Raw genomic sequence first — 16,634 nt, 5'->3', positions numbered from 1 at the left:
TACATCTGATTTTTTAATAATATTAAATGTAGCAGTTTTCAGAAATAAGAACATTCACGTTTAAAATACATCTGATTTTGTTAATAATAATTGATTTTTTAATAGAGTTGGGTTTTAGATGTCACAAATAAGAACATCTACGTTTAAAATATATTTGATTTTATTAATAATGTTTGATTTTTTTTAATAGAGTTGGGTTTTAGTTTTCAGAAAAAAGAACATCCACGTTTAAAATATATCTGATTTTATTAGTAATATTTGATTTTAAAATTGGGTTCTAGTTTTCAGAAATAAGAATTTCCACGTTTAAAATACATCTTATTTTACTAATAATATTTCATTAAATAAAGTTGGGTTTTAGATTTCAGAAATATGAACATATTCGTTTAAGATGTTTCTTATTTTATTAATAATATTTGATTTTTGAATAAAGCTGGGTTTTAGTTTTCAGAAGCCAGAATATCATCTTGTAAAACACATCGGATTTTAGTAATACTAATTGATTTTTTAATACAGTTGGGTTTTAGTTTTCGGAAATAGGAACATCCACGTTTAAAATACATCTGATTTTTTAATAATATTAAATGTAGCAGTGACAAGGGAAACCACGACACATCACTAGAAAAATATCCTAATTCTTACGTTTGAACAAAAAAAATTCCATACTGAACTTTGAAAATCAAATGAATGTAACAGTGACTAGGGATACCACGTAACATCACTACAATAATATTCAAAGTCAAACATTTCAACAACAAAATTCCGAAACTGAACTTTGAAAAATCAAAAGAATGTAACGTTGACAAGGGAAACCACGACATATCATTACAAAAATACTCCAACTCTTACATTTCAAGGAAAATAAATAAATAAATGAACTTTGAAAGATTAACAGAATGTAATAGTGACAAGGTAGGCCATGACATATCACTACAAAAATATTCCATGTCCTATATTTCAACGAAAAAAAAAAATCCAAAATAAACTTTGAAACATCAACAGAATGTAACAGTGTCATGGTAAACCATGACACAACAATATAAAAATATTCCATGGTTTACATTTCACCGATAAAAAATCCAAATGAACTTTGAAACATCAACCGAATGTAAGAGTGACCAGATAAACCACTACACAACGCTACAAAAATATTCAAAGTCTTACTTTTAAATGAAAAAATTCCAAAATGAACTTTGAAACATCAGCAGATTGTAACAATGACAAGGTAAACCACAACACAGCACTACCAAAATATGCCACGTCTTGAATTTCAAGGAAAAAATTCCAAAATACACTTTGAAACATGAACAGAATGTAACAATGACAAGGTAAACCACAACACAACACTATAAAAATATTCTTAGTATTACATTTCAATGAAAAAAATTCCAACTAAACTTTGAAACATAGATAGAATTTAATAATGGCAAGGTTAACCACGATACAACACTACAAAAATATTCGAAGTCTTACATTCCAATTAAAACAAAAATCTGAAATGAACTTTGAAACATCAACAGAATGTAACAGTGACAAGGGAAACCACGACACATCACTAAAAGAATATCCCAACTCTTACATTTCAACAAAAAAATTCAATACTGAACTTTGAAACATCAACAGAATGTAACAGTGACAAGGGAAGCCACGACACATCACTAAAAGAATATCCCAACTCTTACATTTCAACAAAAAAAATTCCATACTGAACTTTGAAACATCAACAGAATGTAACAGTGACAAGGGAAACCATGACATATCACTACAAAAATAGCCCAAGTCATACATTTCAACGAATAAATTCCTAAATGAACTTTGAAAAATCAAAAGAATGTAACAGTGACAAGAGAAACCACGACACATCATTACAAAAATATTCCAAATCTTACATTTCAAGGAAAAAACTCCTAAATGAACTTTGAAACATCAACAAACTGTAACAGGGACAAGGTAAGCCTCAACATATCACTAAAAATATTCGAAGTCCTATATTTCAATGAAAAAATTTCAAAATGAACTTTGAAAGATCAACAAAGTGTAACAGTGACAAATTCGAAAATTAACTTTGAAACATCAACAGAATGTAACAGTGACAAGGGAAACCCTGACACATCAGTACAAAAATATTCCAAGTCAAATATTTCAACAAAAAAATTCCAAACTGAACTTTGAAAAATCAACAGAATGTAAAATTGACAAGGGACACCACGACGCATCATTACAAATATATTCCAAGTCTTAAATTTCAAGGAAAAAATTCATAAATGAACTTTGAAAGATCAACAGAATATAACAGTGACAAATTCCATAATAAACTTTAAAACATCAACAGAATTAAACAGTGACAAGGGAAACCGTGACACATCCCTATAAAAATATTCCAAGTCATATATTTCAACGTAACTATTCCAAACTGAACTTTGAAAAATCAACAGAATGTAAAATTAACAAGGGAAACCAAGATACATCATTACAAAAACATTCCAAGTCTTACATTTCAAGGAAAAAATTCATAAATGAACTTTGAAAGATCAACAGAATGTAACAGTGTCAAGGTAAGACATGATATATCACTACAAAAATATTCTAAGTCCTATATTTCAACGAAAAAATTCCAAAATGAAATTTGAAACATCAACAGAATGTGACAGTGTCAAGGTAAACCACGACACAACACTACAAAAATATTCCGTATCTTACATTTAAATGAACAAAAATTCAAAAATGAGCTTTGAAACATCAACAGAATGTAGCAGTGACTAGGTAAGAAAAGGAATTTTCAGAGATAAAGATAATACTAGCTGGCTCATAGTGGATGTATTAGAAACTGATATAGGTTAACAGAGCTTATATCAAAGTTTGAGCATACCCCAATGCTAAGCAATAATTTTCAAAAGACATAAATCTTGCGTTTTTTCCATAGGGCTGTCACATCATCACTTAGAGTAGACGTTATTTTGTTAGTTTTTTGGGGCCCTCTGCACTTTCCAGCTGCCACCGAGCTGACCACCGCATCGGCCGTCCCCTACCAGCGCCGCCGCAGGGCAAACTGCTACGGCGGACATGGTGCCACTGCGTTGGGCGGCTCAGTGGCATGAGTAGGGAACGGCGGTTGCGGCGGTTGGCGACCGGAAAGCGCAAAGGGCCGCGCTTTCCGGTGGCCCTCATTTTTGTTGTAAGCCATTTATACCATACATTAAACACAACTAATATTTCCCTGATAAAACGTACTTTTGTTGACCAAAGGTGGATTATTTTTTTACTTATCATTATAAAATATGGCAATTTAGAATGTTTTCATTTTAAAAGTTTCTCATGACCTAAATGATTCCTGATTATGACTTCTTAAAATTACTAACCTTCGACACTTCAGACATTTTGGATGTTATGTTTAAGGCGAATGTTTTAGGTGTTATGTTTAAGTCGAAAGGAAATTTATTTAGTAGCCATATTGAAAAACATCTTTAACTTCTTTGATCTTTTTATTGTCCCTAAGCTGACTTCTTAATATTATATTACTACATCCCTAACCTTTTTTCGTTCCTACTTTCAATATGGCTGCTAAATAAATGTCCTTTCGCCTTAAACGTAACATCCAAAATGTCCGAAGTGTCGATGGTTAGTAATTTAAAGAAGTCATAATCAGGAATCATTTAGGTCATGGGAAAGTTTTAAAATGATAACATTCTAAATTGTCATATATGATAATGATAAGTTAAAAAATGTCAGAATTGAATGTTTAATTCGTTTGTCCATTCAACTCTCAAAAGATAGAGTCCGATGATGTTCTGACAGCTTTTTTCTTACATTTATAACTCTTAATGGAGCCTCTATTCCATCATCCAGACATACCTATATGGCTACTAAATAAATGTCCTTTTGTTTTAAATGTAACAGCTAAATATGACCATTCCTCCACTAATCTAGCCCTTCTACCCTATCCCTAAGCTGACTTCTTAATATCATATTAAAACATGCCTTATCTTTAAAAATGGCTACTAAATAAATTTCCTTTCGCATTAAAAGTAACACCTAAACTTTCGCCTTAAACGTAACACCCAAAATATCAGTAGAAGGCTATCTTATACTCCGATCACGCACCCCTGCTGCCACCTACAAGTTTTTTTAACATCAAATATGGGCATAGAGTCCCTAAGGAGAACATGTAGTTAATGGGGTCAATGACCTCTTTCTCCAGGTGTGTTTTTGGCACGCTCGAGGAGAATGTTTTGATCTAGGAAAGAGTATTTGTTGTTGTTGTTTTTGGCCAAGTGCCCGCTAGGGAAGAATGTTATGATGTCAGGAAATAGTATTTGTTGTTTTTGTTTTGGGCAACCTCCCAGCGAATGTCAAGGGAGAACACGTGGTTAATCAAAGTGGGACACCTGTGCTGACAGTCATTAATCAAATTGTTTCCGGGCAAAGTTTAATAGTGTCTGACAGATGACGTCAAGTTAATTAATGTCTTTAGAGTTCGACCAGAATTGTTTCCGAGGCAAAGTTTAGATCACACATGACAGATGATGTCATGATTGATTGATTGGCATGAAAGGGGAATTAATTTGTAGTTTTAAGGGGAATTATTGATTCGCGAAAGGGGAATTAATTTGTTGTTTCTAAAGAGAATCGTTTCCGAGCGAATGTTTTGATCTTAGCGATGAAGTGATTAGCGCGCGAAAAGGATTCTTTGTAATTTCAAATGTGAAAGCACAGGGATGCCAAAAACAAAAGGAACTCGCTGAAATTACGTTTAGGGATTATTTGGGCGAAAACGTTTTAGCCATTATAGGGAATTATTTCGGCGAAACAGTTAGAGACATTTTAAAAGATGATTTAAAAGATGATTTTAGAAGAGAATTTGAGGGTAAAACTCTGTGGTCGTTATAATACACAAGTTGTATTTTAACAGGGTCGTGAAAAACAGAAAAATTTTTAAACAAGAAAAACGGGTTTTAATTTTCTATAAAGCAGTGAAATACAAAACAATTAATTATGCACAAAAGCTCCGAATATTTCGGCCCCACATCCGGGAGCCTTTCTCAACGGAAAAAAAAAATAAAAAAAATAAAAAAAAACTTAACTTACATCACAATAAAACATACTAAACACATAAAGAGAAAGAAAAAAGAAAAAATATAAATAAATATGAAACAAAACTCACATATTAAATAAACACTTCCATGCACTGAATGTCTATATGATTCAACTCGCCTCCTCCCAGTATATAAATGGAAATATATTAAATAAACATTATTTAAATAAAGTTTATTTATTTAATATATTTCCATTTATATACTGGGAGGAGGCGAGTTGAATCATATAGACATTCAGTGCATGGCAGTGTTTATTTAATATGTGAGTTTTGTTTCTTATTTATTTATATTTTTTCTTTTTTTTGTTTTTTTTTTCTTTCTCTATGTGTTTAGTATGTTTTATTGTGATGTAAGTTAAGTTTTTTTTTATTTTATTTATTTATTTTTTTTCCGTTGAGAAAGGCTCCCGGATGTGGGGCCGAAATATTTGGAGCTTTTGTGCATAATTAATTGTTTTGTATTTCACTGCTTTATAGAAAATTAAAACCCGTTTTTCTTGTTTAAATTTTTTTTTGTTTTTAATGGAAAAGCAGTGTGGTCTAAGAAATTATTAAACCCATTTTGCAACTTGAAGTACTTATCTTTTTCACTCACAACAATACTTTACAGCTTTTTGGATACCTCAACACAAAGAAATACTTTTCAAAGACCATTTCAGAGCAAGTTACTTTCTTAATGTCCCTCCTAAATCCATTTTCCAGCTTGAAGTACTTATCTTTTTCACCACAATTATACTTTACAGCTTTTGAGATACCTCAAAATCAAAAAAAACTTTTCAAGGATCATTTCAGAGCAAGTGCCTTTCTTAATGTCCCTCCTAATCCCATTTTCCAACTTGAAGTACTTATCCTTTTCACTCACAACTATACTCTACACCTTTTTGGATACCCCAATACCAAGAAATACTTTTCAAAGACCATTTCAGAGCAAGTTACTTTGTTAATGTACCTCCTAAACTCATTTTCCAACTTGAAGTACTTATCTTTTTCACCACAACTATACTTTACAGCTTTTTGGATGCCTCAACACCAAGAAACACTAGAAAGTTTCTTTCTTAATGACACTCTTAAACCCATTTTCCAACTTGAAGTACTTATCTTTTTCACCCACAACTATACTTTACAGCTTTTTGGATACCTCAACACCAAGAAATACTTTTCAAAGACCATTTCAGAGCAAGTTACTTTCTTAATGTCACTACTAAACCCATTTTACAACTTTAAGTACTTATCTTTTTCACTCTCAACTATACTTTACAGCTTTTTGGATACCTCAACATCATGAAATTCTTTTCAAAGACCATTTCAGAGCAAGTTACTTTCTTAATGTCACTCCTAAACCCATTTTGCAACTTGAAGTACTTATCTTTTTCAACCACAACTATACTTTACAGATTTTTGGATACCTCAACACCAAGAAATACTTTTCAAAGACCATTTCAGAGCAAATTACTTTCTTAATGTCCCTGCTAAACCCATTTTGCAACTTGAAGTACTTATCTTTTTTAACCACAACCATACTTTACAGCTTTTTGGATGCCTTCACACATAGGAATTCTTTACTTTGAACAGTTCATAGCATGGATCTTTCTTATTATCCCACCAAAGCCTATTTTTAAAATTGAAGCACTTATCATTATCACCCAAAAATCAAACGTACTGCTTTTTGGTTGAATCTAATCCAGGACCTACTTTTCAATTAACAGTTATGATAAAGATACTTTATTAATGTCCCTCCTATACCCATTTTACAACTTAAAGTACTTATCTTTTTCACCCTCAACTATACTTTACAGCGTTTTGGATACCTCAACGCCAAGAAATACTTTTCAAAGACCATTTAAGAGCAAGTTACTTTCTTAATGTCCCTCCTAAACCCATTTTCCAACTTGAAACACTTATCTTTTTCACCACAACTAGACCTTACAGCTTTTTGGATACCTCAACACCAAGAAATACTTTTCAAAGACCATTTCAGAGCAAGTTACTTTCTTAGTGTCCCTCCTAAACCTATTCTCCGACTTGAAGTACTTATCTTTTTTGCCACAACTATACTTTACAGCATTTTGGTTACCTCAACACTAAGAAATACTTTTCAAAGACCATTTCAGAGCAAGTTACTTTCTTAATGTTCCTTTTAAAACCATTTTCCGACTTGAAGTACCCATCTTTTTGATCCACTTTCTAAATGAAAAAGAAATTAGTTTTTAATCAATTTTAATTTTCCAAATAATATAACAGTTTTCCACTTCGGTTCAGAATTTTCTCAAAGGGATGAAAAAATTTAAAATAATGTTCCAAATTTCTCATAGAAAATATAAAAATTCAAGTTCCCTTCTGAATTTTACCAAAGAACACGCTTCAATTCCAATTTCTCCAGAGAAAACAAAAATCTTGCACTTCAGTTCTTTATTTCACAATGAGACAAAGAGATTTAATGTCCAATTCTAATTTTTCGTCGGAAGATATAAAAAGTAATAACATACTTGTGAATATTTTCCTGGAAGATAAAAAGTTATAGTTCAATTTAAAATTTTCTCAACGACTTTTCTCAACGAAGTGAAGAATAGTTCAAGTTCTCTACTGAATTTTACCAAAGAATACACATTTTAATTCTAATTTCTCCAGAGAAAACAAAAATCTTCCACTTCAGTTTTTTATTTCAAAAAGACACAATTAAATTTAACGTTCTATTCTAATTTTTGTTGTAAGATAGAAAAAGTAATACCATACTTGTGAATATTTTCACGGAAAATAAAAAGTTCCAGCTCAATTTTAAATTTTCTCAATGAAGTGAAGAAAAGCTCAAGTTCTGTTCTGAATTTTACCAAAGAACACATCAAAATTCTAATTTCTCCAGAGAAAATAAAAATCCTCCACTTAAGTTCTATATTTCAAAAAGACATAAAGAAATTTAAAGTGCAATTCTAAATTTTTCGGTGTAAGATATAAAAAGTAATACCATACATGTGAATATTTTCCCGGAAGATAAAAAGTTCTATTTCAAATTTCAGTGTCCTCAATGAAGTTAAGGAGAGTTCAAGTTTCCTTCTGAACTTTAGTAAAGAACATACTTCAATTCTAATTTTATCAGAGAAAACAAAAATCTTCCTCTTCAGTTAATTATTTCACAGAAATAAATAAATATAAATTACAATTCTAATTTTTTGGTGGAAGATGGAAAAAGTAATACCATACTTGTGAATATTTTCATGGAAGATAAAAAGTTCTAGTTCTATTTAAAATTTTTTCATCGAAGTCAAGGAAAGTTCAAGTTCTCTTCTGAACTTTACCAAAGAACACACTTCAATTCTAATTTCTCCAGAGAAAACAAAAATCTTCCACTTCAGTTCTTTATTTCACAAAGACATAAAGAAATTTAAAGTTCAATTCTAATTTTTCAATGGAAGATAGAAAAAGTAATACCATACTAGTGAGTATTTTCACGGAAAATAAAAAGTTCTAGTTCAATTTTAAATGTTCTCAATGAAGTGAAGAAAAGTTCAAATTCTCTACTGAATTTTACCAAAGAACACAATACAATTCTAATTTCTCCAGAGAAAATAAAAATCTTCCGCTTTCGTTATTTATTTCACAAAGACATAAAGAAATTTGAATCCCAATTCTAAATTTTTGGGTGGAAGATAGAAAAAGTAACATCATACTTGTGGATATTTTCATGGAATATAAAAAGTTCTAGTTGAACTTAAAATTTTCTCAACGAAGTCAGGGAAAGTTCAATTTATTTTATTAATTTTCTAAATTAAAAAGAAATTAGTCATTTATCATTTCTATTTTTACAAATAATATAAAAAATTTTACACTTTAGCTCATATATGTCTAGAAGAGATGAAAAATGTCAAATACTGTTCCAAATATTTCACATAATATAAAAAAGTTCAAATTCTCTTCGGAATTTTACCAAAGAACACAATTCAATTCTAATTTCTCCAGAGAAAACAAAAATCTTCCACTTCAGTTCTTTATTTCACAAAGACATAAAGAAATTTAAAGTTCAATTCTAAATTTTTCCGTGAAAGATAAAAAAAAGTAATACCACACTTGTGAATATTTTCCCAGAAGATAAAAAGTTCCAGTTCAATTTAAAATTTTCTCAACGAAGTGAAGAAAAGTTCAAGTTCTCTACTGAATTTTACCAAAGAACACAATTCAATTCTAATTTACCTAGAGTAAAAGAAAAATCTTCCACTTCAGTTCTTTATTTCACAAAGACATAAAGAAATTTAAAGTTCAATTCTAAATTTTTCGGTGGAAGATAGAAAAAGTAATACCACACTTGTGAATATTTTCCCGGAAGATAAAAAGTTCTAGTTCAATTTAAAATTTTCTCAGCTAAGTTAAGAAAAGTTCAAGTTCTCCTCTGAACTCTACCAAAGAACACACTTCAATTCTAATTTCTCCAGAGAAAACAAAATCTTCCACTTAAGTTCTTTATTTCACAAAGACATAAAGAAATTTAAAGTTCAATTCTAAATTTTTTGGTGGAAGATAGAAAAATTAATACCACACTTGTGAATATTTTCCCGGAAGATAAAAAATTCTAGTTCAATTTAAAATTTTCTCAACGAAGTGAAAAAAAAATTCAAGTTCTCTTCTGAATACTACCAAAGAACACAATTCAATTCTAATTTCACCTATAGAAAATAAAAATCTTCCACTTCAGTTCTTTATTTCACAAAGACATAAAGAAATTTCAAGTTCAATTCTAAATTTTTCGGTGGCAGATAGAAAAAGTAATACCATACTTGTGAATATTTTCCCGGAAGATAAAAAGTTATAGTTCAATTTAAAATTTTCTCAACGAAGTGAAGAAAAATTCAAGTTCTCCTCTGAACTCTACCAAAGAACACACTTCAATTCTAATTTCTCCAGAGAAAACAAAAATCTTCCACTTCAGTTCTTTATTTCACAAAGACATAAAGAAATTTAAAGTTCAATTCTAAATTTTTCGGTGAGTAAAAAAATTAATACCATACTTGGTAACATTTTCAAATAATATAATGCATCGATACATTATAATTCTCCTGGAAGATAAAAAGTTCTAGATCAAGCTTCAATGTGTTTAGTAAAGAAAGTAAAATTTTGAACTCTCTTCGAAGTTTCCAAATGGCTTGGAATATATTTATACTAATTATGACTTTTAACCATAAAAATGAAAAGAGCTCCCACTTCAGTTCTTAATATATCAAAGACATAAAACATTCAAAGTTCTCTTCTAATTTTTCCGAGAAAATAAAAAGGTTCCATTTCAGTTCAGGTTTTTTCTCAAAGAGATGAAAAATTTAAAGTTCTATTCTAATTTTAAATTAAATTTTAGCTCCTTTGTCTTATGGATTTACCCCTCAAATTTTTAAATTAGAAAATGAGGGACTCGTTCTATTATTAAAGACAATCATTCAAAATCGCTCATGTAACCTCCAAAACAATAGGTTAGGTTAGGTATAAATAAATATTAATAAATAAAGAGAAACATTTCTACATGTTTAAGTTAGGTTAGGTTAACTTGTCATGAGTGCTCATGATAAGTTAACCTAACCTTTCCCGGCGAGTATGGTTAGCTCAGGTTAGGCTAGATTAAGTTAGGTTAGATTAGGTTAGATTAAGTTAGGTTAGGTTAGCCCACGTACGCTTCACTTAGGTTAGCTTAGGTTAGGTGAGAGACAGGCAAAAAGTTAGGTTTATGATTGGGTTAGGTTAGGTTAGATTAAGTTAGGTTAGGTTAAGTTAGGTTCGGCGAGGGTAGCCGACGGACGCGCGCGGAGGTCGGCTCTCCTAGCCTAGCCTAACTTAATCTAACCTAACTTAATCTAACCTAACCTAATCATACACCTAACTTTTTGCCTGTCTCTCACCTAACCTAAGCTAACCTAAGTGACGCGTACGTGGGCTAACCTAAGCTAACTTAACCTAACCTAATCTAACCTAACTTAATCTAGCCTAACCGAACCTAACCATACTCGCCGGTAAAGTTTAGTTTAACTTATCATGAGAGCTAATGATAAGTTAACCTAACCTAACTTAAACATGTAGAAATGTTTATATTTATTTATTAATATTTATTTATATCTGGCCTAAGCTATTGTCTTGGAGGTTAGATGAATGAGTTTGAACGATTGCCTTTAATAATAGAACGAGTCCCTCATTTTCTAATTTAAAAATTTGAGGGGTAAATCCATAAGACAAAGGAGCTAAAATTTAATTTAAAATTAGAATAGAACTTTAAATTTTTCATCTCTTTCAGAACAAACCTGAACTGAAATGGAACCTTTTTATTTTCTTGGAAAAAGTAGAAGAGAACTTTGAATGTTTTATGTCTTTGAGAAATTAAGAACTGAAGTGGAAGCTTTTTTCATTTTCATTGGTAAAATTCAGAATTGAGCTAACTTTTTTCACTTCTTTAAGAAAATTCAGAAGAGAACTTGAACTTTTCTTCACTTCGTTGTGAAAATTTTAAATTGAACTAGAACTTTTTATCTTCCAGGAAAATAATCACATGTATGGTAATTATCTTTTGTGAAAATATTCAAAAGTGTGGTATTAATTTTTCTATCTCCCATCGAAAAATTTAGAATTGAACTTTAAATTTCTTTATGTCTTTTTGAAATAAAGAACTGAAGTGGAAGATTTTTTTTTCTCTGGAGAAATTAGAATTGAAGTGTGTTCTTTGGTAAAGTTCAGAGTATAACTTGAACTTTTCTTCACTTCGTTGCGAAAATTGTAAATGGAACTATAACTTTTTATCTTCAAGGAAAATATTCACAAGTTTGATATTACTTTTTCTATCTTCCACCAAAAAATTTGGAATTGTACTTTAAATTTCTTTATGTCATTGTAAAATATAGGAACTGAAGTGGAAGATTTTTGTTTTCTCTGGTGAAATTAGAATTGAATTTGTGTTCTCTTGTAAAATTCAGAATAGAACTTGAACTCTTCTTCACTTTGATGAGAAAATTTTAAATTGAACTAGAACTTTTTATCTTCAGGGAAAATATTCACAAGTATGGTATTACCTTTTCTATCTGCCACCGAAAAATTAAGAATTGAACTTTAAATTTCTTTATTTCTTGGTGAAATAAATAATTGAAGTGGAAGATTTTTATTTTACTCTAGGTAAATTGGAATTGAATCGTGTTCTTTGGTAAAATTCAATAGAGAACTTGAATTTTTATTCACTTCGTTGAGAAAATTTTACATTGAACTAGAACTTTTTATCTTCTGGGAAAATATTCACAAGTGTGGTATTACTTTTTCTATCTTTCACGGAAAAATTTAGAATTGAACTTAAAATTTGTTTATGTCTTTGTGAAATAAAGAACTGAAGTGGAAGATTTTTGTTTTCTCTGGAGAAATTAGAATTGAATTGTGTTCTTTGGTAAAATTCCGAAGAGAACTTGAACTTTTTTATATTCTGTGAAAAATTTGGAACAGTATTTTAAATTTTTCATCTCTTCGAGACAGATCTGAACTAAAGTGTAAAATTTTTATATTATTTGGAAAAAATAGAAATAATCAATGACTAATTTCTTTTTCATTGAGAAAATTCAGAAGAGAACTTGAACTTTCCTTCAATTCATTGAGAGAATTTTAAGTTGAACTAGAACTTTTTATCTTCCGGGAAAATATTCACAAGTATGGTGTTGCTTTTTCTATCTTCCACCGAAAAATTAGAATTGAACTTAAAATTTCTTTATGTCTTTGTGAATTAAAGAACTTAAGTGGAAGATTTTTATTTTCTCTGGAGAAATTAGAATTAAATTGTGTTCTTTGGTAAAATTCAGTAGAGAACATGAACTTTTCTTCACTTCATTGAGAAAATTTAAAATTGAACTAGAACTTTTTATTTTCCGTGAAAATATTCACAAGTATGGTATTACTTTTTCTAACTACCACCGAAAAATTAGAATTGAACATTAAATTTCTTTGTGTCAATGTGAAATAAAGAACTTAAGTGGAAGATTCTTGTTTTTTCTTTAGAAATTAGAATCGAAGCGTTTTCTTTGGTAAAGTTCAGAAGACAAATTGAACTATCCTTGATTTCTTTGACAAAATTTAAAATTGAACTAGAACTTTTCTTCACTTCGTTGAGAAAATTTAGAATTGAACTAGAACTTTTTATCTTCCATGAAAATATTCGCAAGTATGGTATTACTTTTTCTATCTTCCACCGAAAAATTAGAATTGAACTTTAAATTTCTTAATGTCTTTTTGAAATAAAGAACTGAAGTGGAAGATTTTTGTTTTCTCTGGAGAAATTAGAATTGTAGTGTGTTCTTTGGTAAAGTTCCGAAGAGAAAACTTGAACTCTCATTAGCTTCATTGAGAAAATTTAAAATTGAACTAGAACTTTTTTATCTTCCGTGAAAATATTTCACAAGTACGGTATTGCTTTTCCTATCTTCCACCGAAAAATTTAAAATTGAACTTTAAATTTCTTTATGTCTTTGTGAAATATAGAACTTAAGTGGAGGATTCTTATTTTCTCTGGAGAAATTAGAACTGTGTTGTGTTCTTTGGTAAAATTCAGTACAGAACTTGAGCTTTCCTTCACTTCATTGAGAAAATTTAAAATTGAGCTGGAAATTTTTATTTTCCGTGACAATATTCACAAGTGTGGTATTACTTTTTCTATCTTACACCAAAAATTATAATAGAACGTTAAATTTATTTGTGTCTTTTTGAAATAAAAAACTGAAGTGGAAGATTTTTGTTTTCTCTGAAGAAATTAGAATTAGAGCGTATTCTTGGGTAAAGTTCAGAAGAGAACTTGAAATATCCTTGACTTCGTTGAGAAAATCTTAAATTGAAATGTAACATTTTATCTTCCGGGAAAATATTCACAAGTATGGTATTACTTTTTATATCTTTAACCGAAAAATTAGAATTGGACATTAAATTTCTTTGTTTCCTTGTGAAATAAAGAACTGAAGGGGAAGATTTTTGATTTCTCGGGAAAAATTGGAATTGAAGTGTGTTCTTTGGTTAAATTCAGAAGGGAACTTGAATTTTTATATCTTCTATGAAAAATTTGGAACATTATTTTAAATTTTTTCATCCCTTTGAGAAAATTCTGAACCGAAGTGGAAAATTGTTATATTATTTGGAAAATTAAAATTGATTAAAAACTAATTTCTTTTTCATTGAGAAAGTGGGTCAAAAAGATAGGTACTTCAAGTTGGAAAATGGTTTTAGGAGGGACATTAAGAAAGTAACTTGCTCTGAAATGGTCTTTGAAAAGTATTTCTTAGTGTTGAGGTATCCAAAAAGCTCTAAGGTCTAGTTGTGGGTGAAAAATATAATGACGTCAAGTTGGAAACTGGTTTGAGAGGTATCATTAAAATATGAACTTGCTATTATATGGTATTTGAAAGGTAGGACTTGGTGATGTTTGATCCAAAAACTGTAAAGTATTGTTTTGAGTGAAAAGAGTAGTAATTTATGTTGCAAAATAGGTTTATAATGGACATTAAGAAAGTAAATTTCACTGGAATGGTCTTTGTAAAGTATAAATTGTAGTTGTGATAACAAAAAAGCAGTAAGGCATAGTTGTGGTGAAAAAGATAAGTAATTCAAGTTGCAAAATAGGTTTAGGAGGGACATTAAGAAAGTAATTTGCTCTGAAATGGTTTTTGAAAAGTATTTCTTGGTGTTTAGGTATCCAAAAAGCTTTAGAGTATTGTTGTTGGTTAAAAATTTAAGTACTTAAAGTTGTAAAATGGTTTTAGGAGTGTCATTAAGAAATGAACTTGTTACGAAATAATATTTGAAAAGAATTTCATGGTGTTGAGGTATCCCAAATTGTGTGGCGTACCTTTTAGATGAAAAGTATAAGTCCTTCAAGTTGGAAACTTGGTTTAGGATTGAAATTTCGAAAGTACTTTGCTCCGACATGTTACTTGAAAAGTATTTATGTATGCTGAGGTAACAAAAAAGCTGTAAACTACAGTTGTGAGTGAAAAAGGTAATTACTTAAAGTTGGAAAATGGGTTTAGGAGGAACATTATGAAAGTCACTTGCACTGAAATGGTCTATGAAAAGTATTTCTTGGTTCTGAGGTATCCAAAAAGCTGTAATGTAGATTGTGATGAAAAAGATAAGTACTTCAAGCTGCAAAATGGGTTTAGGAGGGACATTAAGAAAGGAACTTGTTCCGAAATGGTCTTTGATAACTATTTCTTGATGTTGAGGTATCAAAAAAGCTGTGAAGTATTGTTGTGAGTGAAAAGGATAAGTACTTCAAGTTGGAAAATGGTTTTAGGAAGGACATTAAGAAAGGCACTTGATCTGAAATGATCTTTGAAAAGTATTTCTTGGTTTTGAGGTATATCAAAAGCTGTAAAGTATAGTTGTGTTGAAAAAGATAAGTACTTCAAGTTGGAAAATGGGTTTAGGAGGGACATTAAGAAAGTCACTTGCTCTGAAATGGTCTTTGAAAAGTATTTCTTGGTGTTGAGGTATCCAAAAAGCTGTAAAGTATTGTTGTGGGTGAAAAAGATAATTAAGTAATGCTTGATTATGGTTTTAGGATTGTCATTCATTAATTTACTTTCTATGTTTGTTTCATTTATTATAATTTCTTTGTGTTAAGGTAAACTAAAACTTTGTTATTTGCAGTTTTGGGTGTAAAAGGTCTGTACTTCAAGTTAGAAAATTTGTTTAGGATGGACATTATGAAAGTAACTTGCTCTGAAATAATCTTTGAAAGGTATTTCTTGGTGTTGAGGTATCCAAAAAGCTGTAAAGTATAGTTGTGGGTGAAAAGAATGGATGCTTCAAGTTGGAAAATGGGATTAGGAGGGACATTAAGAAAGGAACTTGCTCTGAAATGGTCTTTGAAAAGTATTTCTTGTTGTTGAGGTATCTCAAAAGCTGTAAAGTATAGTTGTGGTGAAAAAGATAAGTACTTCAAGTTGGAAAATGGGTTTAGGAGGGACATTAAGAAAGTAACTTGCTCTGAAATGGTCTTTGAAAAGTATTTCTTGGTGTTGAGGTATCCAAAAAGCTGTAAAGTATTGTTGTGAGTGAAAAAGATAAGTACTTCAAGTCGGAAAATGGATTTAGGAGGGACATTATGAAAGTAACTTGCTCTGAAATGGTCGTTGAAAAGTATTTCTTGGTGTTGAGGTATCCAAAAACCTGTAAATTATAGTTGTGGGTGAAAAAGATAAGTACTTCAAGTTGGAAAATGGCTTTAGGAGGGACATTAAGAAAGTAACTTGCTCTGAAATGGTCTTTGAAAGGTATTTCTTGGTGTTGAGGTATCCAAAAAGCTGTAAAGTATAGTTGTGGGTGAAAAGAATGGATTCTTCAAGTTGGAAAATGGGTTTAGAATGAGCATTAAGAAAAGAAGTTGCTCTGAAATGGTCTTTGAAAAGTATTTCTTGGTGTTGAGGTATCCAAAAAGCTATAAAGTACAGTTGTGGGTGAAAAAGATAAGTACTTCAAGTTGGAAAATGGGTTTAGGAATGACATTATGGAAGGAATTTGTTCTGAAAAGATATAATAAAGCCATAAAAAAGTATTA

At 30.3% G+C, this 16,634-nt stretch overlaps 1 pseudogene across 1 annotated transcript in view; it reads right to left on the bottom strand.

Moving 5' to 3' along the window:
- Positions 1-16,634, bottom strand: part of LOC148948097 (uncharacterized) — a 129,065-nt pseudogene that overhangs the window by 73,106 nt on the left and 39,325 nt on the right. The window lies entirely within an intron of this gene.

The sequence above is a fragment of the Artemia sp. Qi Xiang Cuo genome, chromosome 10 (assembly GCF_049724085.1).
Source record: "Artemia sp. Qi Xiang Cuo chromosome 10, ASM4972408v1, whole genome shotgun sequence".
Classification (NCBI taxonomy): domain Eukaryota; kingdom Metazoa; phylum Arthropoda; class Branchiopoda; order Anostraca; family Artemiidae; genus Artemia; species Artemia sp. Qi Xiang Cuo.
This window is presented reverse-complemented; position numbering and strand designations above follow the sequence as displayed.